Source organism: Somniosus microcephalus, chromosome 2, assembly GCF_052327205.1.
Source record: "Somniosus microcephalus isolate GS21.2 chromosome 2, FLI_Smic_1.0, whole genome shotgun sequence".
Classification (NCBI taxonomy): domain Eukaryota; kingdom Metazoa; phylum Chordata; class Chondrichthyes; order Squaliformes; family Somniosidae; genus Somniosus; species Somniosus microcephalus.
Genome location: NC_140988.1, coordinates 352049730 through 352067183, shown reverse-complemented (window position 1 = coordinate 352067183; position 17454 = coordinate 352049730).

Sequence of the window (17454 nt, the reverse complement as noted above, 5' to 3'; positions counted from 1 at the left end):
TCAAAAGCGAATCTCGTACTGCGGCCACGTCATTGACCAGGAGGGGCTCCATAAGTCACCTGACAAGATTGAAGCTGTTGTAAAAGCTCCTGCACCGGAAAATGTATCCCAGTTGAGGTCGTTCCTCGGGTTGGTTAACTATTACTACAAGTTTCTTCCAAATTTATCCACGGTGTTACACCCGTTAAACACTCTTTTGCAAATGGGAATACCATGGAAGTGGAGCGATGATTGTAAGCGGGCTTTTCGAAAGAGCAAGGCACTGATCACCTCTAAGGAAGTGTTGGCTCACTTTAACCCAACGCTGCCTATTCGCTGAGCTTGTGATGCTTCTCCATATGGTATCGGGGCAGTGCTCTCGCATAAGTTTCCAGATGGCTCGGAAAGGCCAGTCGCTTTCGCATCCAGATCATTGACCTCCGCTGAGCGCAACTATGCTCAGATAGATAGGGAGGCTCTCAGCCTCATGTGGGGAGTTAAGAAATTTAACCATTACCTGCAAGGCCAAAAGTTTACGCTGCTGACAGATCACCAGCCGTTGGTTTCCATTTTCAACCCTAAGAAGGGTGTTCCGGTAATGACGGCGCAGAGGCTTCAGAGATGGTCCCTTTTCCTAGGGGCACATCAATATGATATTGAATTCAAAGGTACAAAGCAACATGGTAATGCTGATGGGCTGTCGCACCTGCCACTACCTACAGAGGAAGAAGCACCGGCAGTTGACCCTGTCGAGATATTTCACTCGACCCTCATCGAATGCTTACCAGTCACCAATGCGGGTATTGAGAGAGAGACCCGAAATGACCTGACACTGTCTTGGGTCTACGACTTGACAGAGAAGGGATGGCCAGCACATGGCGAACCACTGTTACCAGCATTCTCAGCCAGATGAGAACAGCTGTCCGTATGTCAAGGAACATTGATGTATGGAACAAGGGTGATTATTCCTCCTAAATTAAGGGAGAGAGTCCTGAAAGAATTGCACGAAGGTCACCTGGGGGGGAGTCAAGATGAAAAGCCTTGCTAGGGCTTATGTGTGGTGGCCAGGTATCGACAAACAAATAAAGGATCTGACTAAAAGCTGCTCAGGGTGCCAAAAAGTTCAAAATGCACCTCCAATTGCACCGCTGCATCCGTGGGAATGGCCTTCAACCCCATGGCAACGGGTGCACATCGACTTTGCAGGTCCATTCATGGATTCCATGTTTTTGATAGCAGTAGACGCACATTCTAAATGGCCAGAAGTGATTAAGATGTCGACCACTACCTCTGAGAAGACGATCGCAGTTCTAAGAACCATATTTGCAAGGAATGGGTTGCCGGAGCAAATATGTTCAGACAACGGACCACAGTTCGTGTCAGAAGAATTCCAGAAATTCATGAAAAGGAATGGGGTGAAACACTATACATCTGCCCCATATCATCCGGCTACAAATGGGTTGGCCGAGAGATTTGTACAAACGTTCAAAAAGGCGATAAAGGCCATGAGTGAAGACCATATTCCACTACAACACAAGGTGGACAATTTTCTGATGGCGTATCGAAACGCCACGCATGCAGTGACAAATCAAAGCCCTGCCATAATGTTCTATAACAGAAGGTTGCGGTCCCGGTTGGATTTGTTAAAACCCAATGTGCGACGGGAAGTCGAAAACAAGGAATTCCAGCATGTAAATAACAAGGCCACTCGTAGTTTTGAAATAGGACAACCAGTGTTGGCCAGGGACTATAGGAATGATAAATGGCAACCTGGAACAATTCGTGCACGACAAGGATCCTTGATGTACACGGTAGATGTTGGAGAGAACGTAATACGACGTCATCACAGAAATCACAGAAACCCCACAGTGCAGATAGAGGCCATTTCGGCCCATCGAGCCTGCACCGACACATTACCACCCGATCCCCATAACCCCTACACCAACACATATCCCACCCTATCCCCGTAACCCCACGTATTTAATCCCCCTAACACTAAGGGTCAATTTATCATAGCCAATCAACCTAACCTGCACATCTTTGGACTGTGGGAGGAAACCGGAGCACCCGGAGGAAACCCACGCAAACACGGGGAGAATGTGCAAACTCCACACAGACAGTCGCCCGAGGCCGGATTTGAACCCGGGTCCCTGGCGCTGTGAGGCAACAGTGCTAACCACTATGCCACCGCTGACCAACTTGTGGAATCGAGAACAAGGGTCGACCCCATGTCTACGGCAGAGACACCAGTTGAAGAACTTATTGAGCCTGTAGCATCTACCTCAGACTTGAACGTATTGGATGATGTTAAATCCATAGGAGATCAAGTGGATGAGTCACCCCAGCAATGAGAACCAGAGACCCCTGAAAGGCGTTATCCGGCCCGGATCAGGAGGCCTCCTCAGAGACTGAATCTTTGAACAGTTCTTGTGTGTTAATTGTACATATGTTATCCATGTAATGTTTAATTTGGGGTGTACACTGTTAAGCTAAAAGGGGAGGAATTGTAGTGTATGTCACCTGTACTACCTTAAGAGGGTACCTTAAGGTGATGGACTACTTTTTGATGGCTCCTGTACATTGTAGTACCGGTGGTGACCACACCGGTATATAAACCCTGCGGAGCAAAGTGTATCTCAGTTCAGCCCTGACCCTCAATCACTAAAGACCTGTTTACTTACTTCTGTAGTCTGTGTCCTGTTATTCAGTATAACTACATTTGAAAACACAGACTCAACAGAAACAGTTTCAATAATAACTTTCAAAAGGTCAACTGGATAAGTACTTGATGTAGAAACATTTGCAGGGCTATGGGGAAAGAGCAGGGGAGTGGGACTAATTGGATAGCTCTTACAAAGAGCCGGCGCAGGCACATAAGAACATAAGAAGTAGGAGCAGGAGTAGGCCATACGGCCCCTCGGGCCTGCTCCGCCACTCAATAGGATCATGGCTGATCCGGTGGGCTGAATGGCCTCTTTCTGTGGTGTGCTATTCATTCTATGATTCCAGGCTGGTCTCCAGACTGGTAAATTGAACACAAATAGCCCTCTAGAATCTCTTGGAAACAAGCGCCTACACTAGGTCGCTGGGCTTTCCACAGTCCACTTATGATGTTGCTGCCTCAAAGAAGGTGAGAGGCTGTCAACTTCCCCTTCTGTCTCTATATTGGCTACTATTTACTCGGTTACTATGATTCATATACTCCTCAAGTTTACTCCTGATGAGCAACTCTATTACTTTACATACAATCAATCATAATCCATTGGATTATGTAGTCTTCTTGTCACAACAGAAACTACTCGCATTACCTTTAATTGCTCTTGCCTGTGCTTAAGTCAGAAACCAATGAGATGGAGGAGGTACAGGCAAAGGTGATGATTTTAAATATAATTTATTGCACCCTTTGTAATAGTGACCTTACCACCACCGAAGCCACCTGATCCCACAGTGTAGGTAAATTATTTCTGTCTATATAATTTATTTGTAACAGCAATTGTCAGACAAAATGAATGTGAATGCTAAATCCTACCAATACATATGTTAGTGCCGCATGGGGCACATTACCTTCTGTCACTAAACCTGTTCAAGTCTCTACTGATGTGATTATAATTATTGTAGAATCCCAATGTATACCTACTTTCCCCAATACCTCCTGAACCATCTGGAGTCACACATGCGCAGATTCATCATTGAGGTCTCGAGGGCTTTCGCGAGATTGTCAGAACTGAGCCTTTGAGATGAAAAGGTAATAGACCATAAATTAGATTCTCGCGATTTCGTGGCAATTCCAGCGGTGGTGGGTGAGGTGGAATCTGGCACAGGATCCCAATCTATTGGGTTTCCACTCTTCTTTCACTGCCCAGCAAACTGCAGTTGGTGGGAGCTTCCATGGCAATTCACTGACTCTGAGTAACACTTCTCCTGCTCACCCTCTTACGTTAGCTTGGCAGTTTGGGGAAGTATCTGGGAGCGTTCCTTGCCAAGCCAGGAATTCCACCCAAAGCTCCTTTAACTGACAGCAGGTATGGGTCGCATTGCTGGTCTAATGTGGGGCCTGAAGTGGGAAAGGGCTTCTGGCCTTTCGATACCAGGAGGATCAGTTGCTGTTGCTACACGGGCCGTATGGTGCTTCAAGATAAGTAAAGAAAATTCTTCTTCCCTCCCACATGGCAGCTGTCCTTCATTCTGCCAGCGCAATTCACACCCCATCTAGAGCCATCCTTTGTTCCTTAACCTGTCCTATGACCACCTCCTCTCGCCTTGAATATCTCTTAATGTCTCTCAATGTCTCTTAATCTCGCCTGCTTTCTATCCTATCACTGACCTTCCCTTTTGTTCTTTCATCCCCTCCCCCTTTTCCCAGCCCCTAAACCCGCTGTCCATTTCCTGCTTTTTTCCAGTTCTGACGAAAGGTCATCGACCTGAAATGTTGACTCTGTTTCTCTCTCCACGGATGCTGCCCTGGCCTGCTGAGTTTTTCCAGGGTTTTCTGTTGTTATAAAGAAAATTCTTGTCTGTTTTCCTTCAGCCCAACCTGGGCCTCTGGTGCCCCCTCTTGGAGTGACACGAGTTTCGCTTCCTCCATGAGGTTGGTGCCGCTGTTACACTGCTACAGATGCAGGCACACATCGCGCAATTTAAACAACCCCGTCCCTGGAATTTGGGATAAGGTCAGGGTGGAGGTGAAAGTGGTGGACCAAAGTTCCACCCAGGCAACAGAAGCACCAGACTCTTTACCCCAATTGCTCTATCTTCGAAACCTAAGCACATATGTTGAGGCTACCTTCTGGATTTCAGCCTTCCTTTATTAATGTGTACATTTTTTGTAACTTATTTAGATGGAAGAGGCCATCAGTCACAACATAACTGTCCCTTTTTAATGAACCCTACTTCCTTCTGTGTCCACCCCAGGAAAAACTCTCTCCCAACTCTCTTATAACTGCACTTAAGAAATCCCGACTGTCCAGCCTTTGGCCCTCCATTCACCATGACATTTCTGCAGCTACCGATCTGCTCAACCACACCCTCACCACCATCTTTGATGCCCTAGACCCTATTAAAACAATTCTCTCTCTCACCCTGGCCGCTCCCCGTGGTACGGCCCCTCATCTTCACTCCCTTAAGTCCAATGATGCAGGCTTGAATGGATATGGCGGACAACTGGTTTAGCCTTTCACCGCCAGATCTGGCTGGCCCACATAAAGCATTATCGAGCCTGCTCTCGTCTGCCAAAATTGCTCAATATTCCAGAATCATTCTGGAATGCAAAGATAAACCCCGGCTCTTATTGTCCACTGCTAACCATCTTCATAAAGCCATCTCCCCTGTCTCCTCCACCCTCACCTCTGACAACAAGTGTGAGGAGCTCATGGACTTCTTTGTCTCTAAGATTGAGACCATCCGTTCAGCTGCCTCTGCCACTTCCCTTCCTTCCCCTAGCCCACTGGGCCAAACTTCCTCTAAGGTTCCCTCCTACCCTAGCCCTGAACTCATATCTTTCTCCAGTTTCTCCCCAATCTCCCCTCATGACCTCTCTGTGCTCATGTTGTCCATGAGACCCACTTCCTGCTCCCACAACCCTATTCCCACCAAACTGCTGACCACTCAACTTCTTTTTCTGGCTCCCATGTTAGCTGACATTGTTAATGGTTCTCTTTCCTCAGGTATTGTCCTCCTCTCCCTCAAATTGGCTGTCATCATGCCTCTCCTCAAAAAAACAACCCTTGACTCCTCCGTCCTTGCAAACTACTGTCCCATCTCCAACCTCCCTTTCCTCTCCAAAGTCCTTGAACATGTTGTTGCCTCCCAAATCCCTGCCCATCTTTCCTGCAGTTCATAGAACATAGAACATAGAAAAATAGGAGCAGGAGTAGGCCATTTGGCTCTTTGAGCCTGTTACACCATTCAACATGATCATGGCTGATCCTCTATCTCAAACCATGTTTGCATCCCTCCAATCAGGTTTCCACCCTTGCCACAGTACCAAAACAGCCCTCATCCATGGCACAAATGACATCCTTTGTGACTGTTTCAAAGGTAAATTATCCATCCTCGTCTTTCTTTGACTTGTCTGCAGCCTTTGTCACGGTTGACCACTCCATCCTTCTCCAATGCCTCTCCATCGTCGTCCAGCTGGGTGGGACTGCACTTGACTGGTTCCATTCCTATCTATCGAATCGTAGCCAGAGAATCACCTGCAACGGCTTCTCTTCCTGCTCCCCTTCGTTTCCTCTGGTGTCCCCCAAGGATCTATCCTTGGCCCCCTCCTATTTTTCAACTACATGTTGCCCCTTGGCCACATCATCCAAAAACACAGCGTCAGTTTCCACATGTACGCTGATGACACCCAGCTCTACCACACTACCTCTTTTCTTGACCCCTCCACGGGCTCTAAATTGTCAGACTGATTGTCCGACATCCAGTTCTGGATGAGCAGAAATTTTCTCCAATTAAATATTGGGAAGACCGAAGCCATTGTTTTCAGTCCCCACCACAAACTCCATTCACTAGCCACTGACTCCATCCCTCTCCCTAACATCTGTTTGAGGCTGAACCACACTGTTCGCAACCTTGGTGTCATATTTGACCCTGAAATGAGCTTCCGACCACATATCCGCAGCATAACTAAGACCGTCTACTTCCTCCTCCGTAACATCGCCCGTCTCCGCCCTTGCCTCAGATCATCCGCTGGTGAAACCCTCATTCTTGCCTTTGTTACCTCTAGACTTGACTATTCCAATCCACTCCTGGTTGGCCTCCCACATTCCACCCTATGTAAACTTGAGGTCATCAAAAACTCGGCTGCCCGTGTCCTAACTCGCACCAAGTCTCGTTCACCCATCACCCCTGTGCTCGCTGATCTACATTGTCTCCCAGTTAAGCAACGCCTCGATTTCAAAATTCTCATCCTTGTTTTCAAATCCCTCCATGGCCTTGCCCCTCCCTATCTCTGTAATGCCCTTCAGCCCCACAATCCCCTGAGATATCTGCGCTACTCTAATTCTGCCCTCTTGCGCATCCCTGATTATAACCACTCAACCATTGGTGGCCGTGCCTTCTGTTGCCTAGGCCCTAAGCTCTGGAATTCCCTGCCTTAACCGCTCCGCCTCGCTACCTCTCTTTCCTCCTTTAAGATGCTCCTTAAAACCTACCTCTTTGACCAAGCTTTTGGTCACCTGGCCTAATTTCTCCTTATGTGGCTCAGTGTCAATTTTTTTTGTTGCCTTTTAATACTCCTGTGATGCACCTTGGGACATTTTACTACATTAAAGGCGCTATATAAATACAAGTTGTTGTTGTTGAACCAACCCCAATGACCTACCTTCTTCCCACGTTCTTCAATTCCTCCTCTCTTTAGAAAGGCATCCAATTAAAGGTAAATCCACAATGCTGCACTCCTAGCCAGGAGCCATGCCCGGAGGGATCATGGCTCAAAGATAGAGCTACAACATTGTACCCTGATTGCACTGGGGGGCAACAGATTGTAGAGTCACCATAATTGTCTTTTGAACCCATTTATCTGCTGGTTGCTTGTACCATAACTCTATTACCCTTTGGGCGAAAGAGTTCTACACGTCTTCTGATCTTACTCCTTAACCTTTTCACCTTAACGCCTCATCGAGGAACCATCTGGGGTTTACCACCTAAAAATGAATTATTACAGAAATTTGGCTCGTCGAACTGGCTTACATCAACCAGTTTGGATTATATTAGAATTTATTGTGCCAACCTCCAATCAGGATCTGCAAAGATGCTGAGAGAAAGAATTAACCCTTTCTTGACAATCAGCAAAGAAGTCAGACAAGAAAGCCATCAACAACAACTTGCATTTATATAGCGCCTTTAACTTAGTAAAACATCCCAAGGCACATCACAGGAGCGATTATCAAACAAAAAATTGACAGCAAGCCACATAAAGAAAGGTGACTAGGACAGGTGACTAAGGGCTTGGTCAAAGTTAAGGAGCGGCTTAAAGGAGGAGAGAGAATTAGAGAGGCGGAGAGGTTTAGGGAGAGAATTCCAGAGCTTAGGGCCTCGGCAACTGTAGCCAATGGTGGAGCGAAGGAAATCGCGGCTGCATCAAAGGCCAGAATTGGAGGAGCACAGAGATCGCAAAGGGTTGTAGGGTTGGAGGATGTTACAGTGATCGGGAGAAGTGAGGCCACAGAGGGATTTGAGAAATATAGTTAGCAGCACTTAGCCTTAAATGTTGAGTATGCAAATAATTAGTAGATTAGTTAATTAAGAAAATAAATAACAGAGCTTACAAAATCAGCTCAGGAAAGTCACAGTAATTCCCCATTAACTGCTTACTTATTATAAATTTACCGTCGAGATCAGTGTCTCAGATTGATATAAATTTGAGAGATTAATTTAGGATTAGACTCCTTAGATAGCTGACAAGTTAACAGCTTTAGATAACCAGTCTATTGAACAGATTAATGCCTGGCCTGGGATTTCCTGGATCGCAGAAAATATGCCAAAATTTACCCCAGTTTCTCTTCCGATTTTGCCAATAGCAATTTACACCTACATTAGAATCTCATTAGCGTATGCGGGAATGTAAAAACTGGTGTAAAGTAAGCAGAAATCAGCAGAAATGATCAGGGGCCAAGGATAGTACAGAACATTCTTCCTTCTTTAGGTCACTCTTAATCCTACTGATGTTAGGAAAAATAAGTTTTGAAGCCATCAAGCCAGCATTTATGCACATTGAGCACAGCTTGTTTAAAGAACGAATTGTGGAAGCTTTTCTCTTTTTGATGTAATAGATTCTGATGCCATAAAAAAGCATTCAGAGATATAGAAAATACAGTGGTGGTCTCAGTAAGGAGAAATATATATTTTTTAATCACTATAAAAGACCAGAAATGGTGACTTTGGGACCTGCAATTCTTAAAATCTTCGGCTAAATTTAGGATCGTTCCGAACTGGTGTAAAGACAGGATACCTGTGGTCTCTGGCCTTTTTCATGGGCGGGGGCTGGGGGAGGGGCAGAGCTACATTAATGAGCCAAGTGGAATTTTACCAGACATAACTCGGGAGTGGTGCAAATGATGCAGGAAAATCACGCATAGCGATGTGGTGTAAAACCAGTGTAAATCAGTTATGTGCCAAATTCCTCGGAGTAAATGACTCTTGCTGCAGTTAAACCGAAACATTCCAGGAAATGCCTTTGCACTTGGAGTTAGCAATGTTTCCAAAACGTATACAAACTCATCCTGATGAACTGGCGTGGATGAACTGGTTGCTTCGACTTCCCCTGGGAGGGTAGTGTTAGCCTTATGAGACATCAGAGTGATAAAGCACAGTCTGTTGCGGTTCCTCCTGGACCTTCTGCTCCTGGGTGAATTCACCTTCCACGCTGGTAGCCGTATCTGAATAGCTGGCTTAAATCACACCTCCCTTGATCTCAGGGAAACTTGTCTTCCCAAGTGGCACACTTTTATCAACAACAACAACTTGTGTTTACGTAGCGCCTTTAACGTAGTAAAACGTCCCACGGTGCTTCACAGGAGCATTATTAAACACAATTTGACACCGAGCCAAATAGGAGATATTAGGACAGATGACCAAAAGCTTGGTCAAAGAGGTAGGTTTTAAGGAAGAGAGGTACAGAGGCAAAGAGGTTTAGGAAGGGAATTCCAGAGCTTTGGGCCGAGGTAGCTGAAGACACGGCCGCCAATGGTGGAGCGATTAAAATCGGGGATGCGCAAGAGGCCTGAATTGGAGGAGCGCAGAGATCTCGGAGGGTTGTAGGGCTGGAGGAGGTTGCAGAGATAGGAAGGGGCGAGGCCGTGGAGGGATTTGAAGACAAGGATGGGAATTTTAAAATTGAGGCGTTGCCGGGCCGGGAGCCAATGTAGGTCAGCGAGCACAGGGGCGATGGGTCCTGGCCGTATCTGGCTGGTATAGCTGTACAATCTTAATTCCTATATCTTTTCTCTCTCTCTGTCGGAGATACACTCAGATATCTGTAGGCATTGAGCATTGATGGAAATGAGCCGTAAAAAGTGAACAGTTTACCAGAGATAGCTCTGGTTGGGGGGGGAAATTATATAAGTGCAATTTTCAAATGCCTTATTAACTTACGTTTGTGAGGCTGAATTGCACTCATTTGACAATGTTATCATATTTTTCAAATGGACGGATTCAAGGTCACTAAGTGGAGGCAGCAACGCTGGAACTATAAGCCAGTAATGTGAGCCATTGAAGAGCTTACAAACAGCAGGTGACAGCACTTTATCTAACCTTTCATTGATTTCTGCCCTCTGATGACTGCAGATGTTCACTTCCTCTCACCATTGCTCACCTCAGGCTCTTTAACACCAAATCACTGAGACTTCACACACCGATGAAGGTCATGCCCTGGAATGTCAAAAATGAGCAATTGGTCATTAATGTATCGGGATGAGGTGATCAAAATGACTGCTAATTAAGGAGAAGGAAGTGGAGTTTCAAACGCATCATTTGGCCAGTACCGGTGCAAAGAGATGTTTCAGTGATGTTACACCATATCTACGTCAATGTATTACTGTCTATTATTTCATGATCCATCTTTTTCTCCCTTTTTATACACATAAAGTATCTGTTGACCTCTGCTCCTTAATAAGGAATTTGTTGACAGGGTCTTCATGCAACAGTTTGCTAATCTATCGACCTTTAGAACTGTGTGCTGGCAGAGTCTGGTGCCCACACTATTTCTTTGCTTGACGTAGGTGAACCTCACTCCTCGGGTGAGCGGATTTGATGAAGTGTCTCCGGACACGAATTCAATGAATTATCAACTCTATACGTCGAGAATGAAGAGAGGAACATGTGAAAGCTGCTGTGGGATGGGCAAGTAAGAATGGTGGGGGTGGGGGGTGTGGGGGTGGGGGGCTGGTGGGGAGGAGGGGGTGGGAAGGAACACGTCAAGGGTATGGTGCAAACCCTCTCCCTGCCATTTTAACACCCCCGCCCGCACTGTCCACGCTGGGTGAGGAGGAAGGGTAATATCGGCCCCCAAATCCGTCAGCTTCATAAAAGAAGGATAGGTTAATGCCACTGGTGAGACCCTTTGTCTGTGCTGTGCATATTTCCAGGGTTTTCAGCTGTTACATCAGAGCGCTAATTGTTTTTGTCAAAACAAACTGGAACTGCACATTCCAAGGTTGCCCTGATACCTCAGTGGGGAAAGGCACAGCCTGGTGGGAGGCTTACCAGGCAGATCGAGACAATCCCAACTCCATTTTCAGGTCTTCATTGAGATAGCAAATCCAAGCCAGACGCGAAAGCTGACTTCAGGGGGACGATTTTCCTGCAGGTGTGGGGAATTGTCGGGTTCCCCGAATGTCGGGGTTCCCACACGAATCTAAATGGGTCTGCCAGATTGATGCAATTTTCCCTCAATTGGCCAATTCATTTCCAGCGTGTGGGAACCCTTGCTAATTGACTATTTCCAGTCAGAAAGCCGCACAGTATGATGTCATCATTCGTGGTGCTTTTAAGGTCCACAGCAAGCATTGCTTCCTCTGCAGGCTTCCAAATGAACCATACAGGATGGCAGAGGAGCCTGCAGCAGCTGTGGCCAGTGCCAGACACCGAGCTGCCTCCAAATTCGAAGAGGCGTCACTGCAGGCATTATTGGATGGGGTTAGGGCCCACAGGGAGGTCCGCTTCCCTAGGTCAGGGAGGAAGAGGCCTCCCACTGAGACCAAGACTGCATGGATGCAGGTGTCAGCAGATGTCAACTCGCTGGGAGTCACCAGAAGAACCTGGATACAGTGTCAGAAACGATTCCATGACCTTCACCGCACAGGAAAAGTAAGTATGAAGTTTCCATCACCCTCAAACTGATCCCCATTGCCTTTCCCCACCAGCACTCAGCTTTAGCACTCTCTTCCTCCACATCCCACATCCATGCACCCTTACCCATTCCCCCTCTCTCTCTATGCTCACATTCACATAACTATTCCACCATGCAGCCCTCACACTCCCTCTCACTCTGATGTTTTGAGCACAACTGACAACACACAGGGAGGGCCCTTGGTCTTGCAACCTCACACCATCTTTGTCTCCCTCTAAGTATCTATGCTATGCAATCTCTACATTCACTCCTTCATTCTCACTCAAACTCCACTTGTCTCTCTCATTGCAGGAAAAGAGAGCTCACAACAACAGAGAGCGAGCCAGGACTGGAGGAGGCCCACCCTCAATAGCCCACCTGACCCCCTGGGAGGAAGGGGTGCTGGAAATTGTCAGGGCTGATGTGGCTGTGGAAGTTGGGCAAGGAGAGACAGGGGCAGTCCCGCAAGCTGGTGACAGAATAGTTTTCCATCTCTCTCATTGACATAGCATGAGTCGCTGTTATGATTCTGAAGCTACATCATTTGGACTTATGAACATCTGCAAAATCCAATGTAACCTTGGCATCACATCTCTAACTCTTTCCTTTACTCCCCCACAGGACCATCCAGAGCCCCCGTCCCCACTGTGGAGGAGGAAGTGGCTGAGCAGCCAGACTCCTCAGAGGAAGCTCCAACCTCTGAGGGCGCAGCGTCAGCAGAAGTAAGCGCACCCAGCACCAGCGCAGACACTCACACCTCGGGGGGACCTTCGGGACATAGAGTAGTGTTGTCATCTGGTGTTTCACAGCTCACAAGTGAGCATCAGCAAATTGTGGAGACAAGGACAGCAGTGGAGAATCCTCGTTGGAGGGCGCAGGACTCTGCCAGCTCAGCTGAGCTGCATGTCAACCCTCTGCCTCTGGGTCCATCCGCAACAGAAGAGTTGATGGATCTCCATGCACAGATGCAGGAGTCTCTGGCAGGTTTTGTCTCCAGGGTCGTTGCGAGTGTGGAGCGAATGGAGGAGTCCATAACGAACATGAGCAGAGCCTTAGTGGAGTCATTGGCGCATGAACGCATCACCATGGAAAGGATGGCTACCTCCGTGGTAAGGCTGGCTACCATAGAGAGAATGGCTACGGTAGAGGAGAGGAGGGCTACGGCCGAGGAGAGGAGGGCTACGGCCGAGGAGAGGAGGGCTATGGCCGAGGAGAGGAGGGCTACGGCCGAGGAGAGGAGGGCTACGGCCAAGAAGAGGAGGGCTACGGCCAAGGAGAGGAGGGCTACGGCCAAGGAGAGGAGGGCTACAGCCGAGGAGAGGAGGGCTACAGCCAAGGAGAGGAGGGCTATGGCCATGGAGGAGCGTAGGCGCCAGGGTATGGAAAATATGGTGAGTGTTCAGAATAGAATGACATCTCTTGAGGAGCGATGGGTATCTATTGAACAGAGAAACCAGACCTTCATGGAAGTCCTTCTGAGTAGGACTTCCAGTGCAGATAGGGGTCCCCATGGCCCCCCTGATGTGCAGCAAGGTGCTCTCCAGCTACTTGCAGGCGCTGAGGGGACCTGACCCATGAGAGGGAGGTTGTTGGCACACCTCAAGGAAGTGGGAGCTCCTCTCCAAGCACTCACACTTCCATGACACTGCAGAGCCCTCGGTCAGAGCCCCGCCAGAGTCCACACCCAAGTGAGATAGGCGTCTCAACCCCTGCACAGCCGCAGGAGCAGCAGGCTGCTGGTGAGCCCTCACAGGCTCGCCACCCCAGAGGACGCCCGCCAAAGGTGTCGAGACAGGAGCAGCAGGAAAGTCAGCAAGGGGCCTCCACATCTGCTGAAGGCAGAGGGGAACCACTACGTAGGAGCACGCGTAAGAAAAAAATAAAGCACCACTAATCACAAGGGTAGTCACTTGGGTGAAAAGTTTTGTATATACTTATTGGCCTAGAAATTCAGTCGCGCCACTTCTGGGGCGCTAAAGTCGGGCGGGCGCTAAAGTTAGTGCCTGCCGGAAAGTGTAGGCCACTTCGTCGAAATTCAGTAGATTTGGCCAAGGAGTTTGGGCGAGCGCTGAAACTGGCGTTGCACTCCTATCTTTAGGCGCTAAGCCGGCGGTGCGGACTGATAACGCCGAGGCCGGGCGCAGCGCAGGTGCGGTCATGTTTTGATTGACAGCAGACACCCTGACGCCGGCCAGCTCTTAAAGGGGGAAGGGTCGACTTTGTCTGCTGCCACGCCCTGGATAGTGGAGCCCTGAAGCTAGGCCTCAACACTGCTGGTGGACCCAAATAGCGCCTGAAGCCATGCAGAAGGCCCGTGAATGAGCGCAGCGCTTCTCAGAGCATGCTTTGAGGGTGCTGCTTAAGGCTTTTGAAAAGAGAAGAGAGATCTTGTGCCCGGACAGTGGCAAGAAGGCTCCCAGGAGGCAGTACAGGAGAGCCTGGAGGGAAATCGCCCACAGGGTGTTATCCACCAGCGATGTCCCCAGGAGTGCGGACCAATGCCGCAAGAAGTACAACGACCTCACTCGGATGGTCAGGGTGAGTACCCTTTCCAGTGTCCTCCTCATCCTTGCATGTGCACCTCACATTATGGGCAAAGGGACCTCAAAGGCCTAATGGCCATCCCTCCTCCCGCAGCTATGGCACTGGCATGATCATCAATAGCACTTTCTGCACTTTACACACTGGCCAAGCTATTCGACCATGGGAGGCAGTGCACACAACAACAGGGCAACACACTACTTAGAGGCCGTCCTTTCTCTTGCAGGCCAAGCTGGCCAAGAATATGAAGAGCCGGAATGTCACCGGGGGAGGCCGTGGCCAGTTCCAGGAGCTCAGTGACCTGGAGGAGCGCGTGGCTCGACGCATGCGTGGCCGGGTGGTTGGCCCCGTTGCTATTGGAGATGCCGACCCTGCGCTGGGCCCCAATGGTAAGGACATGACCGTTTGGACCTCTCTCGTTCCCCTTGCGCTTCAGATCTACATCCTTTGCCACTGTCCGACCAATGCGCCACTCATGCCTCCCTCGCTGACGCCCTGTCCTCACTCTAAAGCTACTCTTGTGCCTTCCTGCTTTCAGCTGGTGAGGAGGAGGTCCATGAAGCTGAGAGTGCCAGTCCCTCGGAAGAGGAGGACGACGAGGACCAAGAGGAAGGCGGCACATCGGGGGAACCCTCATCCGCGCCAGGGGATGGCAATGGAGGGGACACGTCTTGCCTGGAGGAGAGCCAGGGGGAAGTGTTGCAGGGGGGTGCAGCTCCTGGGCCCAGTGGCGTCCAGGCAGGCGGGAAGGGTCGGGCAGCACGGCGGCCTTCTCCCCAGAGGGGGGAAGTGTTGCAGGGAAGGGCAGTTGCTGGGCCCAGTGGCGTCCAGGCACGCGGGAAGGGTCGGGCAGCTCGGCGGCCTTCTCCCCAGATGGAGAGTCCGCCCTCCAGTCCGGAGACGGTCCTCGCCCAGGAGGTGCGCCTCCTTGATGAAATGTCCGCGGCCTCCGAGCGGCGCCACAACGAGTTCATGGGGGTTGTGGGACAGTTGCCTCAGGCCATTGAGTCCCTGGCTCATAGTGTGGCCGCTTTCGGGGACTCACAGGCCAGGGGTGTCGAGCAACTCGCGGCAGCACAGGCCAGGGGTGTCGACCAACTCGCGGCAGCACAGGACGCGAGTCGTGAGTTCATGAGTGGTGCCGTGCAGACACTGGCTGATCTGATGCGGGCACAGAACAGGGCAGTTCGGGCACTCACTTCTGCCACACTCGCTGTGTCACGGAAGCATCGACAGGGCACCCGCCGCCCTGCTGCAGCACAGTGGTCTGGCCTCCACCAGATTGCTGCGCTTGCTGCAGTGCCAGCCCGGCCGAGTGCCAATGTCTCTGGTGACCAGCGAGCGCCTGGCATCAGCCAACTTGCCCCCATTGCTGCAGCCGCCACTGCCACTCCCCCAGCCAAGGTGCGATGAGCTGCTGCAGAGACTGATGCTGCCCAGCCACAGCTGCAGCAGTCAGCAGCCGGACCCTCCAGGGCCGGACCTCGTCTAGGCCGACCCCCAAGGGCATCTGCCGTTACGCATTGCGGCCCTCAGGAGCCTTTCCCCAGCCTTCCAACACCCACAGGGCCCAGGTTGAGGCGGAGCAACAGGTCGGGCAGGGGCCGGAGAAGCCTGCACAAGGACTCGCCCTCTCGGCACACCAAGTAGAGGGTGTCGGCAACTGTTTTTTTTATATGGGGGTGTTTGTGTTCTGGAGGGGGGGTGCTTATTTTGGAAAGGCCGAAGATGAAGGCCAATTGGATTGACAAGTTTTGTTATTCCTCCCCAGGTTGTGGGAGTGAGATATGTTTTTCACTGTTTTTTGGGGGTCTTGTCTGTTTTTCTGTTTCATGTGGGAAGGGCCCTGAGTTTGTTAAATAAAGCTTTTTATTTATTCAGCTTGTCCAGGTGTCATGTTTCAAGTGGTTGTTGCGTTAACCGGCTGAGGGCTTGCGGAGCGGCTGCATTCAGGTGCGTTCATTGCCACAAGCCATTCCCTGACAGGGGGCCTAGAAGTGTCGTTCAATAAGCCGCCGGCGGACGGCCCTTGGACCTTGTGGCTCCCTTCTGGGCTGGTACTCCTCCTCCTCCTCCTCCTCCTCCTCATGGTCCTCCTGCTCATCCTCCTGAGGTGGTGGCCCAACGTGAGGTGGCAGTGCCTGAGTCCTGCAGATAGCCAGGTTGTGCAGCATGCAGCAAACGACGACAAACTGGGAGACTCTATCCGGCGAATACTGTAGAGATCCGCCGGATCGATCCAGGCAGCGGAACCGTTGCTTCAGGACGCCAATCGTTTGCTCTATGATGTTCCTTGTGGCTTGATGGCTTTCGTTGTATGCCTCCTCAGCAGGGGTCCTGGGCGCGCGGAGCGGGGTCATGAGCCATGTGCACAAAGGGTAGCCCTTGTCCCCAATAAGCCATCCCCTTGGTGGAGGCTGTGCCTCGAACATGTCAGCCACAGTAGTCTGGCGCAGGATAAATGCTTCCTGGAAGGCGGGCATTGACAGCTAGGATGCGCTGCCTGTGGTCACACACCAGCTGTACATTGAGGGAATGGTAGCCCTTCCGGTTGCGGTAATCCTCGGCATTGTCGATAGGTGCCCGCATAGCCACATGCGTGCAGTCAATGGCGCCCTGCACCATGGGGAAGTCGGCGATCCTGGCAAATCCGACTGCACGCTGCTCCTGCCTCTCTAGGGTCATGGGGAAGGAGATGAATTGGTGTCTCCTTGCGAAAAGGGCATCGGTGACCTGCCAGATGCAGCGATGCACGGCGAACTGGGAGATGTTCGCTATGTCCCCAGCAGCGGCTTGGAAGGAGCCGCTTGCATAAAAGTTCAGAGCCACCGTGACCTTCACTTCCACCGACAGAGATGTCCAGCACATCAGCTGTGGACGCAGATCTCTGTGAAGCAGCTGGCAGATCTCTGCAACCACCTCCCTTCTGAAGCGCAGCCTCTTAACACAATGCGCGGCAGTCATGGTGAGATAGGACACCTGCTGCCGGTATTCCCTGAGTGGGTAAGGCTTACGTTGCCGACGCCTGATGGCCCCTCTGCGTCTAGGCATGGCTGGCCCTCTCACACAGCGTCTGCGAGCCCTTCGCACATAATGCTGGAACTGAG